Source organism: Achroia grisella, unplaced genomic scaffold, assembly GCF_030625045.1.
Source record: "Achroia grisella isolate CSIRO2021 unplaced genomic scaffold, CSIRO_AGI_Agris_v1 utg660, whole genome shotgun sequence".
Classification (NCBI taxonomy): domain Eukaryota; kingdom Metazoa; phylum Arthropoda; class Insecta; order Lepidoptera; family Pyralidae; genus Achroia; species Achroia grisella.
The window spans coordinates 8670801-8687225 of NW_026712984.1; the positions used below are offsets into that span (position 1 = coordinate 8670801).

The 16425-nt window shown below is 35.6% G+C and overlaps 1 protein-coding gene across 1 annotated transcript in view; it reads right to left on the minus strand.

Annotated features, from left to right (window-relative positions):
• LOC131849621 (uncharacterized) overlaps positions 1-16425 on the minus strand; it is a 121232-nt gene that overhangs the window by 58550 nt on the left and 46257 nt on the right. The gene's annotated exons all lie outside the window — the stretch shown is intronic.

The following is a 16425-nucleotide window of genomic DNA, read 5'->3' on the forward strand; positions in this document are numbered from 1 at the left end:
AACTTATTTTTTAGGTTGTTCATTATATATAAATAAATATGACTAGGTTTGTAAAATTGTTACCCTTAAGGGGGTAAAAAATAGGGGATGAAAATTTGTACAGAAAATCGTCATTGTTGAAACTATAACGAAGAATCTTTTTTTGCCTTTTTTTGGGTTAGATTATGAAATATTTTTTCTTTATTTGGTTTTTTTCTTTTATTTGGTCAAGCTCATAACACGCGGACGAAGTCGCGGGCACAGCTAGTTAATATATATATTTATAAAATACTACATTCAAAATTCATTTATTCATGTAGGACATTTTAGCCGCTTATCAACGTCAAATTTTTTAAATTATAATTTTTCCCTACCGTCCAGTTCAGTATATAGATCCAATTGAGAAGAACTGGCAAGAAACTCAACAAATTTTTTTTAAAGCCAGTATATTTACAATGTATATTTATATAGATGTCTATGTCCAATCAGTGCATGAACAACTATTGCCCTGCACTGTCATTCAAGTAAACGTTTAGTGAGTAATAGGCTTTGCTCATTAAATATGATTTAACAGATTATATATTTTACTAGCTTTTGCCCGCGGCTTCGCTCGCGTAAATTCATTCCCTTAGGGGTTTAATTTATCAAAATCCTTTCTTAGAGGATGCCTACGTCATAGTAGATTTATGCATGCAAAGTCTCAGCCTGATTGGTTAAAATTGACAAAATTTCATACAAACATTCATCCCCTATTTTATCCCCTTGGGGGTAGAATTAATCAAAATCCTTTTTTAGCGGATGCCTACATCAGAACATCTACCTGCATGCCAAATTTCAGTCCGATCCGTACAGTGGTTTGGGCTGTGCGTTGATAGATCACTATGTCAGTCACCTTTGAGTTATATATGTACAGGTAGATTTTTTAACTTCTATTTGAACAATTAATTATATTATGTCTTAATACAACTTGACGTTGAATAAATAGCATCAGATTATTTCTAATCGGCCATCTGTAATGCTTACAATGTTTAATTAAAGGATTAGATATGGTAGCTCCCTGGTGTCTACTCGAGCTCTGATGGAAGTCTTAAGAGATTTACTGAAATTCAGAACAATTTCAGGGAAGGAAGCGAAATAATATACAGAGTAGATATGTGTTTTACACTATCTTGATTTTTAGTCCCGGGCGGTCTCAAAAGTACCCGCCCTGACAAGGAAAACAGTAAAAAAATTGCAAAAATGTTTTTTATTATGTTTTGTAACCAAGTAAATGCAGTGTGTGTGTGTTTATGATTACTATTATTTATGTATATCTAAATATATATAACTCAAATGTGACTGATATAGTGATTTATCAACGCACAGCCCAAACCACTGGACGGAACGGGCTGAAATTTGGCACGCAGGTAGATGTTATGACGTAGGCATCCGCTAAAAAAGGATTTTGATTAATTCTACCCTCAAAGGGATAAATTTTACTTTTTTGGAAGGATGAAAGTAACTTTACTTGTATTTTAGAAAAAAAATTTTTTTAGAAAAAATTTAAATTCCACCGACGGGTCATGAGACTAGAAAAAAAATAAAAATCGTAAGTACTATAGACATTTTCTTATCCGATATTGTCGTAATATTAATATTACCTATTTATGCCTATATTTTCATGTTTTTATTAATGCGAGCGAAGCTGCGAGCAAAAGCTAGTATATTAAATATCTCCCTTTCATAGGGTGTTATGCCCAATTTACACTCAGCCCGAGTGGGCAGGGAAGTGAGCAACGCGAGAGTGTAAACACGAGTGGAAACACTTCCCATGCCATTAGCGCTGCCACTCGCGCTGCCCGGTGCTCCCTCGATTGTCGGTGTTTTGTGCGCGAGTCAAAGGACTGGCAGCGCGAGTGGCAGCGTGTTTTTACATTCAGCCCTCTCGCTCAGTTGTCGCCCGGCAATATTTCCGGCAGCGCGAGGGGCAGTGGAAGCGGCTGAATGTAAACGTAGCAAACACTTGTCATTGACAGCGACAACGACTTTGTTTTATACTATGTAATGATATCTTCCTTTGATGGGGTGTTACACTTATCACTGCGGGTGAAATTATTTATTATCATTTAATTATTATTTATTTTTTTATTGTAGAGGTTTCATCCTACCATTTGGCAACCCTAAAAATTATGATTCGGTGTGTTATCACAAACGAATGTTCAGCTATCAATCACATTAAGATAACGTTTAAATTAACATTTTCATGAATTTACGGCCACATTAACTGGACGGATTTATTTAATTGCTAGTTGTTATATGTAGGTCGTGTAATTATGTTATACTAGCTGTGCTCGCGACTTCGTCTGCATGTTATAGTGGCTTGACCGAATATAGAAAAAATATTTAACAATCTAACCCAAAAAAGCTAAAGAAAAAAGTTACGTCGTCGAAAAAAGTTCTAGCTTCAAAAATGATGAATTTGCATATAAACCTTCATCACCTTGTTGTTATCAACCTTGTTTTTAAAAATTTTACGTTTAAGAAGGTTAAAGATAATCATCATCATCGCACTTCGTCCGCGTGGAATTTGCCTTTATTTTTCTGAAATAAAACATTTTTTCTAAAATAAAAGTAGCCCAAGTTACTCCTTATTACATATACGGAACAAACAGACAGACAGACAAAAATTATAAAAAATGTTATTTTGGTGTATGTATATTACCGTATTTATATTCATACGGATGTAGTAAAAAACGGTTATTTTAATATTACAAACAGACACTAATTTTATTTATATAAAAGTAAACGAATTTTATGTACACAAAGTCGCAGTCTCAACTAGTTTATTTGTATATCTATACCGAAGGGTCACTTTTCTCGTTAAAATTCAAAAACATCAGCATATTTTGCTACAGATGTAGTAAAGTGAAGTGCTTACTTCACGATACACGGTCCCTGAATACGATTACCGGGCACGGTATAGCAGAAAATTATAAAAAAAAAACTGCAATCCAGCTGTAATATGCCGTTTTTAAACAATTGGAGTTGCCTTTTTTTATCTACCGCTCGTTCGGAAAGCTGTCTCATCACATCATGTTGTGCATTAAAAATACAACATTTCTAAATTTTCACTCTTCTACCATCAACCCCTATTTTTAATAACGATATTAATTTGTACGTTTTCAAATTCAAATTCAAAAATCATTTATTCATGTAGGACATTTTAGCCGCTTATGAACGTCATATTTTTTACATTATAATATCAATTTTTCCCTACCGTCCAGTTCAGTATATAGATCCAATTAAGAAGAACTGGCAAGAAACTCAATTGAATTACTTTTTATTTACAATGTACATTTATATAGGTGTCTATGTCTAACATCAAATGAAAATCCCGTGCATGAACAACTATTGCCATGCACGCTCCTCATTTATATGACTGGCCAACCCGCCAAACTTTGTTCTGTCGGGTCAGCTAGTCTTCATTACATAGTATAAAATAAAGTCGCTATCGCTGTATGTCCGTCCCTATATATGCTTAACTCTTTAAATCTACGTAAGAGATTTTTAAGCTGTTTTTTTAAATAGATAGAGTGATTTTAGAGGAAGCTTTATATATATAATACATGTAGCGAGTAACTAGTTTATCCCATCAAAAACATAAATGTGAAATGATAGCCGAGTTTAATATTATGATATATGCCTTGATTGTTGACTTCTACGACAAAAGAGATGAGATCTAAATGGGTGCCAAGTTCAATGGTCTGTCCTGAAATGTATTTATAACAATATATAATATCATTTCTTCTTATAACTTAGGATAATATACTGTAGCCTAAGGTCTAACTTGGCCAGTTCTCATATACCAATTATTACTTTCGATTGCTAGTTACTACTAATAATAAAATAGGAAGCGACAAGTAACATGTTTAGAACTTGCGAAGGCTACAGTATATTTCGTATATGAAATTATAATAAATATAATTATAATAAATATACACACGGTGCTGCTCGCATGTTACTTGAAACTCGGCTTGACACTCTACCGTGTCTAGATATATAAGAAGCAGTGAAATTGGCTGATAATAGCGTACAAATAATATGTCCTGTTAGTTTTTCAGGACAGCAATATAGGCGAGAAATTAAAACAAAAACTGTAACGTGTGGCCACTACGTAATATGTGTGACTCATTAATTCGAGCTGCAACGTCCGTTTGATTTATTTCAGCAATAAGCCCGCCCGTTTGTCTCCACTCGCCAGTACGGGGTGGCGAGGGTGAGGGTGAGGCGTTATCGAGTTTTACGAGCTTTGTAGAATGCAAGTGGACTGTTTTTATATAGAACTAGCGACCACTGGTTTTTCACGGGTACATCTAAATATATATAACTCAAAGCTGACTGACGTAGTGATCTATCAACGCACAGCCCAAACCACTGGACGGATCGGGCTGAAATTTGTCATGCAGGTAGATGTTATAACGTAGGCTTCCGCTATGAAAGGATTTTGATTAATTCTACCCCCAAAGGGATAAAATAGGGGATGAAAGTTTGTATGAAACTTTATATATACCTATAAACCATAATACATATGAACCTTCCTCTTGAATCACTCTATATATTAAAAATACAGCTTAAGAAACCGTTGCGTAGTTTTAAAGATTTAAGCATACATAGGGACGGACAGCGACAGCGACTTTGTTCCATACTATGGGGCTATCCATTAATCACGTGTGACTTGAAAGGGGAAATTTCGTGATTTTTTTTAACGGGGGGGTTTAAAAGAAATCACGAAATATCACAAGGGGAGGGGGGTCCAGTAAGATATCACGTGTATTTATTTTATGCCAATCAAAAACAATCTACAACCTTTCTGTCCAGACATTTGTATCATGGTCCTTAATTTCAGAATAAAATAAGATTATACTTTATACATGTATTTAAAGATATTCTAAAAATTTTAATATGTTTATTGGGGGAGGGGGGGGGGGGGGGGGGGGGGGTAGTCTTAAACCTCACCCAGAGGGAGGGGGGTTAAAAATGCTTAAAAAAATCACAGGATATATCCTTACCTGTTCTTTATCTTTGGTTCTGACCTGTTTAAATGTTTAAGTGTGTAACTGTATTGTTTTATATAACCAGTTTAAATATAACTTTAATATTAAAGATAAATTTATGAGGTATCTGTTATTGGCTTTACTAACTAAGTAATACTATATATTGTCTATAAATTGTATAAGCTGTTGATTACCTAAAATAAATAAATAAATATTGTATGTTGGACTCCAGTCTCCGCAATTAGACTCTCATTCGGGCCGTTGTGCGTGTAAAGCCAGACTACTAGAGCAGCCATATACAAACATACATTTTAGTGTATGTAAATGTAAATTGAACTCCATTTTCTGCAATCTGGACCGTTGTGCGTGTAGAGCTGAGACTACTAGAGCATCCAGCCAAGCTCCTCCCAAAAGCACAGTCTCCTGGTGCCTTCACAGGCTTCACGGAGCGACCTCACCGCTCCGAGGATTTGTTTTCGTTGTATGACCACTGCAAGCACTCCAGGGTTACACACCACCACATTATGTCCACAACAATACAAGATCACGTGATTAATGAACTGTCCCTATGTAGTGATGATGATAATGACACAATATTTGCAACGATCTTGCAGAGGAAAAATTGATATTTTCTTTGGCAATCACTCCGAGTACATAACTAAGCTCAAAAGTTGACTTTCCTTGTCACATCATAACGGTGTTGTATGTATGTTTTATTGTATTACTAGCTGTCCCGGCAAACGTTTTACCATATAAATTAATAACGCTATAAAAAAATAGGGGTTGATAATAGAAGGGTGAAAATTTAGGATTGTATGTATTTTTGTATGTTGTATCATAAAAAAATAGAAACTAAAAATTTTGTCTAAAAAATAAAAATAAAAAATTTAGGGGTGGACTACCCCTAACATTTAGGGGGATGAAAAATAGATGTTGGCTGATTCTCAGACCTACTCAATACGCTCACAAAATTTCATGAGAATTTGTCAAGCCGTTTCGGAGGAGTATTTCGTTTGTATATATGTTTTTTTTTGTTATTATGGTGCAATAAAGAGTAATAAATAAAAAATAAAATAAAATATGGGAACGAAAACTGTGACACGAGAATTTTATATATAAGATTATTAGTAGAATTCAACATTAATTAATATTATTGACATGTGTAATATGTTTGTCAAATGTGTAAATGTAATAATGGTTGACAATAAATGTTTTTCTTTCTTTCTTCTTTTCTTTCTTTCTAATAGTAGCGATATAATCTTGTAACTCAAAGCATGCTGTGGTCACCTATAATTATGAGAACAGTTAGTATAAGATCATTAGAATCGTATAGAATCATGTAAATTTTTTATTGCTGTATTTTGTGTTGGTACTCCTTCATCATCTTCTTCCTTATCCCATTTATTTGTGGTCGTCGTAATATGTTTTTCTCTTCCATTCATCTCTGTTCGCAGTCATCTCGTTATTTACTTCCTTTCTTACCATATCATCTTTCACACAGTCCATCCATCTCTTATTCGGCCTTCCTCTGCCCTTATATCCACATACATATGTAACACTTGTGTTGGTAATCCTTAACAATAAATGAATTTGTAGTATTAACAGGTTATAAACACATAACTAACGGAATCGCCGCGAAATATTCACGCTGAATATTTATGTTGAGACGTAAGATTGCGAATATATGATGAATAATCATGGAGTTTTTTTACGGTAATTTAAACGAGTTACTGATGGCTTACCGGGGACCTACTCATTTATATAACACAGCATTTAACCGTTACAGATTAACCCGTCTTAGTTTTTAACTAGCTGTTATCCTTGACTTCGTTCGTGGGGAATTTAACTCTTAATATGTGGCTGCACTTGAGACCCTTCCATTAGTACCTCTCCAGATAACAGAGATTTAAGTTAAGTGTAAAATCAGTCCACGTTACAACTCCGCGTCGAATGTACGCGTTACTAATAAACCAATTAGTACACTATCAAAAATAAACTTACTAATCTATACATATAAATAAAATTGGAGTGTCTGTTTGTAATGTTGAAATAACCGTTTACTACATGCATATGAATATAAATACGGTACATATACCAAAATATTTTTTTTTACAATTTTTGTCTGTCACTCTGTCGGTCTGTTTGTTCCGGCTAATCTCTGAAATGGTTGGACCGATTTTGACGGGACTTTTCTTGGCAGGTAGCTGATGTAATAAGGAGTAACTTAGGCTACTTTTATTTTAGAAATATAAAGTTTAATTCCACGTGGATAAAGTTGTAGGAACCTCCAGCAATATTAAAAATTATTCGTGTTAAGACCCGGTTAATCATATATATACATATATATTATTTAAATATAGATTCATTCAGTTGCCTATAGTTTGTATAATAGCGTATCAGTGTAGCCATTGATCGATCGTTTGAATTGAAAAGGTTCGACGCTAAGTATAAACTTGTGTAACACTTAGCAGGTATGAAATCGAAAATAAACTCAGTAACAAAAAATTAGATCCTAACATATGAACTTGGCGTTTTGTAAGGGAGTCTAAAGTCGATTTTTCAAAATATACTAGCTGTTGCCCGCGGCTTCGCTCGCCTTAATTTATCCCCTTAGAGGTGGAATTTATCAAAATGCTTTACTTAGGGAATGCCCACGTCATAGGAAAAAATAGGGGATGAAAGTTTATATGAAACTTCGTCAATTTTAAACCGATCGGGCTGAGACTTTGCATGCACAAAGCTACTATGACGTAGGCATCCCCTAAGAAAGGATTTTAATAAATTCCACCCCTAAGGGGATAAATTAACGCGAGCGAAACCGCGGGCAGAAGCTAGTAGCTGTATAAATTTTAAATTGCAATTCCTAACCAAACAAGAGATTTTTGAGATCAAAGTGGGCAGTACGACAAAACGACAATTTCATATGTAAGGACCTAATAGTATTGTTCCGGGGGAACAGGATTGTCAGTAATGTGGACTCATGACATCATTACCAGCAATGTACCATGTCAGGTTGACCTCCACGCGGTTCCCCCTGGAAACCATCGTGATAAATTTCTGGTGAATTTGTCACGATGTGCTAACTGACCTGACCTCATGCTCATCTTATCATCCTCCTCTGGTGCCCCGCCAGCGTAAACCGTTAGCGCAGGCGGGTGCACCATTCCATTATCATCCATAAAAAATAATATTGTACCCAACGTTTATTGTAACACTATTGAATGCATATGAATAAATAAATACTCCAAATTGGACCTCAAAGATGTTTCACTAGATTTTTCTGTCAAATTTAATAATAATAATAATAATAATAATCTCAGGACAATTCATACAGTGCCATCTAGTCCCAAGTTAAGCTAGCTAAAGCTTGTGTTATGGATACTAGATGACTGATACAGATACATAGATAATTTTATTTTTCGTAAATACATACATATTATACATAGAAAACACCCAGACCGATACAAACAATTATACTCATGAATACAAATGTTTGTGCCGTGCGAGGAATCGAACCCGCGACCATCGGACGTAAAGCAGTATGCTAGACCGCTAGACCACCGAGGTCGTCAAGATTCGTCAAGATTTACTAGATTTCTTTTCTCCTCTTCTATCAGATTTAATTTTCTTATCTAAAGGATCAGTCTTCCGTAATCGGCTACCTGACCTCTTACATACTTGATGAGTAAACCATGCACCATCCATTCGACTCGGGCCTCGCAACAAACATCTTTTCATATACCTTCCCCTGGCGGAGTTGTAATAAAAAATTACTCGCATTTGCAGCTATCTTTTCAAGTCATTCCGTTAAAAGTAACGCTTAAAATATGTATTCTATGCACAGAGTTGTATACAGGGCAGTTATTGGGGCCCCAAGTATATGATTTTGATTGGGGCCCCATGGTACATAATGAAATATTTGTTACATAAACGAGAAACATTTAAAGTCGTTTATAGAATTTCTTACTTACGTAAAATATTACTTATTTAATTTACTTAAATATTATCTATACATATAAATAAAATTGGATTGTCTGTTTGTAATACTGAAATAGCCGTATTTTACTAGATGCATGTAAATATAAATACGCTACATACACCAAAATAACATTTTTTGCAATTTTTGTCTGTCTGTCTGTTTGTTCCGGCTAATCCCTGAAATGGTTAGACCGATTTTGACGGGACTTTTTTTGGCAGGTAGCTGATGTAATAAGGAGTAACTTAGGCTACTTTTATTTTAGAAAAATTCTTTTACTTTAGAAAAATAAAGTTAAATTCCACGCGGACGAAGTCGCGGGAACAGCTAGGTAATAAGTAATAAAATAAATAACCTTGGACAATTCACACAGCGCCATCCATTCCCAAGCTAAGTAGAGCTTGTGTTAATGATACTAGACAACTGATATAAAAACAAATGTATCTATATTTTTTATAAATACATATATAAAACTCCGGAATACTTTTCATATAAAACGCGGATCTTTAATTATTCTTCATTTTTAACCAGCTGTTACCCGTGACTAATTCTTTGTCCGAGGTAGCTGCCAGCTCTGCGGAATATTAATTAATATTAGCGGGGCCCCGGCATCACTGAGTGCGGCTCTGTGCTGTGGTCGTGTAAATCCTACTCCAGAGATTAAGACCTAGCCGATGCGGGCTCAAAAAAATAACCAGTTTTAGTAAAAATATTTATTTCTAAAATATTATTTTTACTAAACGCTGTTTACGTTTCGGAGTCTATTATTCTTAAAGAAAATATATTTCCATTGAATTTGACGGGCCCGGTGGTCTAGTGGATTAGCACACCGCTTTACCTCGATGGTCGCGCGTTTGAGTCCACGATACAAACATTTATATTCAACTAGCTGTACCTGCGACTTCGTCCGCGTGGAAGATAACTTTAACTAAAGAACTAATATTTTGTTCGTCTTTATTCGTTCCATTAGGTACTGATAGGTTCAAACTAATACATTTACATCCTGCATCATCCCTTATTTTATCCCCATGGGGGTTGAATTTATCAAAATCCTTTCCTAGCGGATACCTACGTCATAGTAGCTTTATGGATCATTTATGCTTGCAAAGTCTCATCCCGATCGGTTTAAAATTGACAGAGTTTCATACAAACTTTCATCCCCTATTTTATCTCTTTGGGGGTAGAATTAATCAAAATCCTTTCTTAGCGGATGCCTACGTCATAACATCTACCTGCATGCCAAATTTCAGTCCGATCCGTCCAGTGGTTTGGGCTGTGCGTTGATAGATCACTACGTTAGTCAGTTGAGTTATATATATTTAGATAATAAAAGTTCCGATTAGTTTGGGACTAGATGGCGCACATGAATTGTCCAGGACTATTAAAAAAAATACTTGTTTGTGGATAAATATCCTAACATTATGTTTTCAAATCTCTTTCCACAGAATAAATAACCGTACAGAATCTATTAAAAAAAGAGCGACGTCATATTTTGCAATCTTCAAATAATTTCATTAAGGCACACAGCTTAACATCCACTTGGAACGATGTCATGGGCGCGATATTAATAAAAAAAAAACGGGCCAAGTGTGAGTCGACCTCACACGGTGTGGGTTCCTTATTAATTTTAACAGTTTTTCAGTATTTTATTAATATTTCTTTATTTTATTTGGGTAATCAACAGCTATAATTACTACAGTATTTTATTAATATTTCGCTATTTTATTTAGGTACAGCTTAAACAAATTACTAGTTACTCGCCCCGGTTTCGCACGGGTGTACATGCAACTATACGTATAAATAAAATTGGATTGTCTGTTTGTAATATTGAAATAACCGTTTTTTACTGCATGCATATGAATATAAATACGGTACATACACCAAAATATCAAAATAACAAAATAACAATATTTGTCTGTCTGTCTGTTTGTTCTGACTAATCTCTGAAATGGCTGGACCGATTTTGATAGGACTTTTTTGGCAGGTAGCTGATGTAATAAGGAGTATCTTAGGCTACTTTTATTTTAGAAAAATAAAGTTAATTCCACGCGGACGAAGTCGCGGAGACAGCTAGTTCGAGAATATAGTTTAACAACTGCGATTACGGAACCCTAAAATATATAGGCTTCAGCCGAGAGCCCCTCGACCTTTTAAGTAAAGACCGTGTTTTTTCAGGGACGGCAGTTTTACTAAACTGAAATTTCTAGGTTATATTTTTTAAAAGCCTCCATTTAACTTTCTTCAAATGATATTTGACTCGGGGGTGAGGGGGGCTGTTACAAGTGAAGACTAGAGAGCTTATTATTGGTCAGACAATAATAATATGTATACTAGCTGCACCCGCTGGCTTCTAAAATAAAAATAGCCTAAGTTACTCCTTATTACATCAGCTACCTGCCAAAAACTGTCCCGTCAAAATCGGTCCAGCCATTTCAGAGATTAGCCGGGACAAACAGACAGACAAAAATGATAAAAAATGTTATTTTGGTGTATGTACCGTAAAATAAAAGTAGTCTAAGTTTCTAATATGAAGGGACGTAGCACTCTATCTATAGCTAAAAACTGCAATAAAATCCGTTGCGTAGTTTAAAAGACTTAAGCGAATAGACAGTATAAGCGACTTCATTTTGTAATATGGAACGGTTAAGTATTTAGGTAAAAAAAACATTTATTTTTTATTTATTTCAATATTACAAAACTATTAGAGTCGATGTTTGTACAGTATATATATATATAACAGCTGTTCCCGCGACTTCGTCCGCGTGTAATCGGTAGAACACACAAAGCGATGCGAAGTCTCGCCTCAAGCTAAGTGGAGTCGCCTCATTTCAGAGATTGGGATCAGCGGCAATTCTCATAGCACGTCTCTGAACAGAGTCAAAAGGACCGAGCTGGTATCCAGGTGTTCCCGCCCAAAGATGAGAGCAGTACCACGGCCGAACTGTGACTTATACAAGAGAAGTCTCTGGTCCGCAGTTAAGTACCGCCTCCCGTTCATCACACCGAGGTTTTTGGACGCCAGCTTGAACTTTTAAACTGACTGCTTTACACAAAGTCTACCTGGCATGAAAGTAAATATAATTTACACAATTACCACTAATTCAATAGAGAACTAATTAAATCGTCTTAAGATAACTAATTAATTAATCAGTCCTAATTAATTAACGGCTAACATTAATTATGTGTTCATAATTGAAAATTGAACGTTATAAATTTTAACTAGGGTTGTAGATTCATGATCCATTTCTACAGGCGACTAATCGGGAGCTCTGATACCGTTGCCATGGAAACAGAATCTTCTAGACCAGTAACATTTCAAACGAAACCATGTTGTGACCAGTTTAGGCGTAACATATGAAAGTAAGTCCACGAATACGCGAATCATTAAGAGAGAAATTCAAAGAGGCAAATATTCTCACTGTTGCTTCTCAATTTATATATTCAAATATCCTATATGTTCATAAAAATCTTGACTTATTTCCAAAAAACAGCAATATTCATAATCCCGCCACTCCTGATTACCTTAAAAATTGCTCCCTATTTCTCAGTGAGAGTAGTTGTCATTCCTTGCGCAGCGTAAACAATCTCCGTCTTAGATTTCCCAATCACTCCACTTCCTTCTATTCAAAATCATTTTCTGTCCAGGCTGTTAGGTTGTGGAACTCGCTTCCCGCTCCTATTCGGCGCGCTCAATCTCTTGCTAGCTTTAAAGCATCAGTGAAAACTCATTTCCTTTCCCTTTAGTTCTACTTTTCCCTTTTCTTATAGTCCCTTTCTTTCCTTCAAACTTTTCATGGATATGTGTATTATTAAGTTTATGTATGTTTATGTAGGTATGTACATATGTATGTCTATATATATTTATGTATATTTGCATGTATTATTTATACCCATCTTAGTTTTGTTGTCATTTGTACCACCTACTCATTTTCTTATATTTTCACTGTCTACCTAAAGGTTGCCTGTAAGAGATTGCTTAGCGATAAGGCCGCCTTTTGTACTCGTCATTGTTATACATATTTTTATGGTAATTAATTTTTTCTGTAACTGGTGCAAAAAAGTGTAAAAATAAATAAAAAAAATTAATACTAGATTTACAGACAAACTTGCTGTCCCCAAGTATCGTTTAGAAAAAGTCAATAGGTCTTTTATGGGAATAGGTATAAAAATTTACAATAAGATACCAAAGGATATATTGGAATTACTCTTAAATAAATTCAAAACATCTGTTAAATTATATTTACTGAGCAAGGCCTATTACTCACTAAACGATTACTTGAATGACGAGCGTGCATGGCAATAGTTTTCATTTTCGGGATTTTCATTTAATGTTAGACATAGACACCTACATAAATACCTATGCATTGTAAATAAACTGAATTAAAAAAAAAAAGTAATTCAATTGAGTTTCTTGCCAGTTCTTCTCAATTGGATCTATATACCGAACAGGACGGTAGGGAAAAAAAATATAATGTAAACTTGACGTTTATAAGCGGCTAAAATGTCCTACATGAATAAATGATTTTTGAATTTGAATTTGAATCGCATATGCCTAAATCTTTAAATCTACGCAACGAATTTTGAAGCGGTTTTTTTTACAGATATAGTGATTCAAGAGGAAGGTTTATATATATATATAATACATGTACACCCGTGCGAAGCCGGGGCGAGTAGCTAGTTATTAATAATTGGCATTTATAATATTAATAAGATTAAGATATTGAAAACCAAATAGATTCCATGCGAGGAAAGTCGCTGTAAACGCCTAGTTAGACGTGAAACAAATATGTTGGTGACATTTTGAAATTAGTGCGAGCAAAATATGATAAGGAGAAGACTGGGCGGTGCAGGAATTAAGGGGATTAAGATTTCTTAGAGTTTGTATTACCGAGTTTGAATTAAACTTTGTTATGCGATGCTTGTAGTAATATAACAACGGCTAGGATAATCTATACATAATATGATGATTAAAATATATTATTAAAAGGGGTCCCTTTAGGCAACGTTCTGAAGATACTGGCAGCGTTCCCTCTTTGAATAGCTAGACTAATTCTTTGTCCGAGGTAGCTGTCAGCTCTTCGGTCTTTTGTGATGTCGATTAACCTTTTCGTTATTTCTTTGAAAAGTCTTATAGGGCTAGGACCTTTCGGACCAAAGGTCTCGACACCGAAAGGGAGTCATATTCGGAGCCTAGACCCCTGTATTTACATATTTTGGCTTTTTCAGCCGCTTCACATGCCGCACCAGCTCGGTTGTTGGTTCCATGTAGATGGGATGGGGCCAGCGTGTCTGAACACGTTGCATCCCATACCAGCACCCGGCCCATCTTCCATGGAATCAAACTCATACCGTCCGGTCTCTTACCATCGTCTCTTGCAATACCAGTCGGCTCAAGTAGACTTGGTACGTTGATGGTGGCAAGGGACCGGCGTATGATATCGTTAAGTGCGGCGTGTCTCGAGAAACGGCCTGCACTTTTTTGGCATGACAGTCCGTGATGTCCTATTTTGTCGACATCACTACCACAGGGACATTTGTGAGGAGGGCAGACCGGAACCCCAAGCCATAGACAGGTTGCTATTTGGAGCGTGTCAGACTCAAGAAGTGTTCCTGTATTTATTTCTATACATATAAATGAAATTGGAGTGTCTGTTTGTAATATTGAAATAACCGTTTTTTACTACACGCATATGAATATAAATAATACAAACAAAAAAAATACCTCAGGACAATTCACACAGCGCCATCTAGTCCCAAGCTAAGCAGAGCTTGTTTTTTTAAATAAATATATATTATACATAGAAAACACCCAGACACAATCATACTCATGAATACAAATGTTTGTGCCGTGCGAGGAATCGAACCCGCGACCATCGGTCGTAAAGCGATGTGCTTGACCGCTAGACCACCGAGGTCGTCTAATAATATATATATAAAGAAACAATAATAATAATAATAATCAACCAATCCTAAATAATAATACTAAAGTAAAATTCGGGTCCCCACCAACATGCTGCCCAACTTCATGAAGGAGGACTACTGGCCGGAGAGTGTGGTCTATCGGCGCTACCGTGGCAGATTGCCGTCGTCAGTGCCGTGACCATAGAGACAATTTTGTTTACATATTTTATTATTATTTCTTATGTATGTTAGTCTATAAGGTATTTATAATATGGGCCATATAGCCTAAATTAAATAAATAAATAAATAAAAAAAAAATGCATTTCCCATCCACCACTGCCTAGCATCGCCACCGCATTACTGTACTGATGTGTGTAAGGGACCCATCTCAGCATTATGCCATAACAAAATCCACGACGCTGATTTTCAGTGGAAGTAACCGTTTAGTCTCCCTAACAGGTAAATATAGCAATGAAAATATTAATTTAAAGCATTCAAGAAACCTGAAATTCATCGTTGTTTCGGCCGAATTCCTAAGTTGTACCTTCCGTTACACCTGTCAAGTATTTTGTTCAAATTGATTTATGATCTGAAAAGAAACATGCTTGTTGCCTTTTATGAGTAAACTAGCTACTCGCCCCGGCGTCGCACGGGTGTACATGTATTATATAAACCTTCCTCTTGAATCACTCTATCTATTAAAAGAAACCGCTTCCGTTGCGTAGTTTTAAAGATTTAAGCATACATAGGGACGGACAGCGACAGCGACTTTGTTTTATACTATGTAATGATTAGTTAGTGAAACGTTTACGTATAATCTGTCCCTATTGCTCTCGTGTTTGAGACTCGTTTTTGATCTCCATCAGAAAGGCATTTAGTTCATTGATTTATTTAAAGCAACACAATAGAAAACTCGCCAGTCGTCCTATCTTTGCAGACGCTTACAAGATATCCCCTCCACTAATATAAAACAAAGAGTCCGAATTTAATAATAATAATCTCAGGACAATTCACACAGCGCTATCTAAACCCAAGTTAAGCTAGCTAAAGCTTGGGTACTAGATAACTGATACAAATACGTAGATAATTTTTTTCGTAAATACATATTATACATACAAAACACCCAGACCGATACAAATAATCATACTCATGAATACAAATATTTATGCCGTGCGAGGAATCGAACCCGCGGCCATCGGACGTAAAGCGGTGTGCCAGACCGCTAGACCACCGAGGTCGTCAAATTGTAATCATTAATAATTATAATATTCAAAATAATTAAAACAAAACCTTTTATATTTACTGTAATAATAGAGTAAGCCAAGTAGAGCCAGACGTAAATATTTACGGCTAGACTTCGATCGAAAGTATTGCTATCCCGCTCGGGTGAGGGTAAACGCAAGTTCGCTGAACAGAGATAGAACGAACACTGAAGAATACCTACATCGTAATTTTATTGTATGGAGACACTTCTATTCATACTCAGAAACATTGGCGCTTATAATATTAGTATCCTACTAACTGTACTGTACTGTA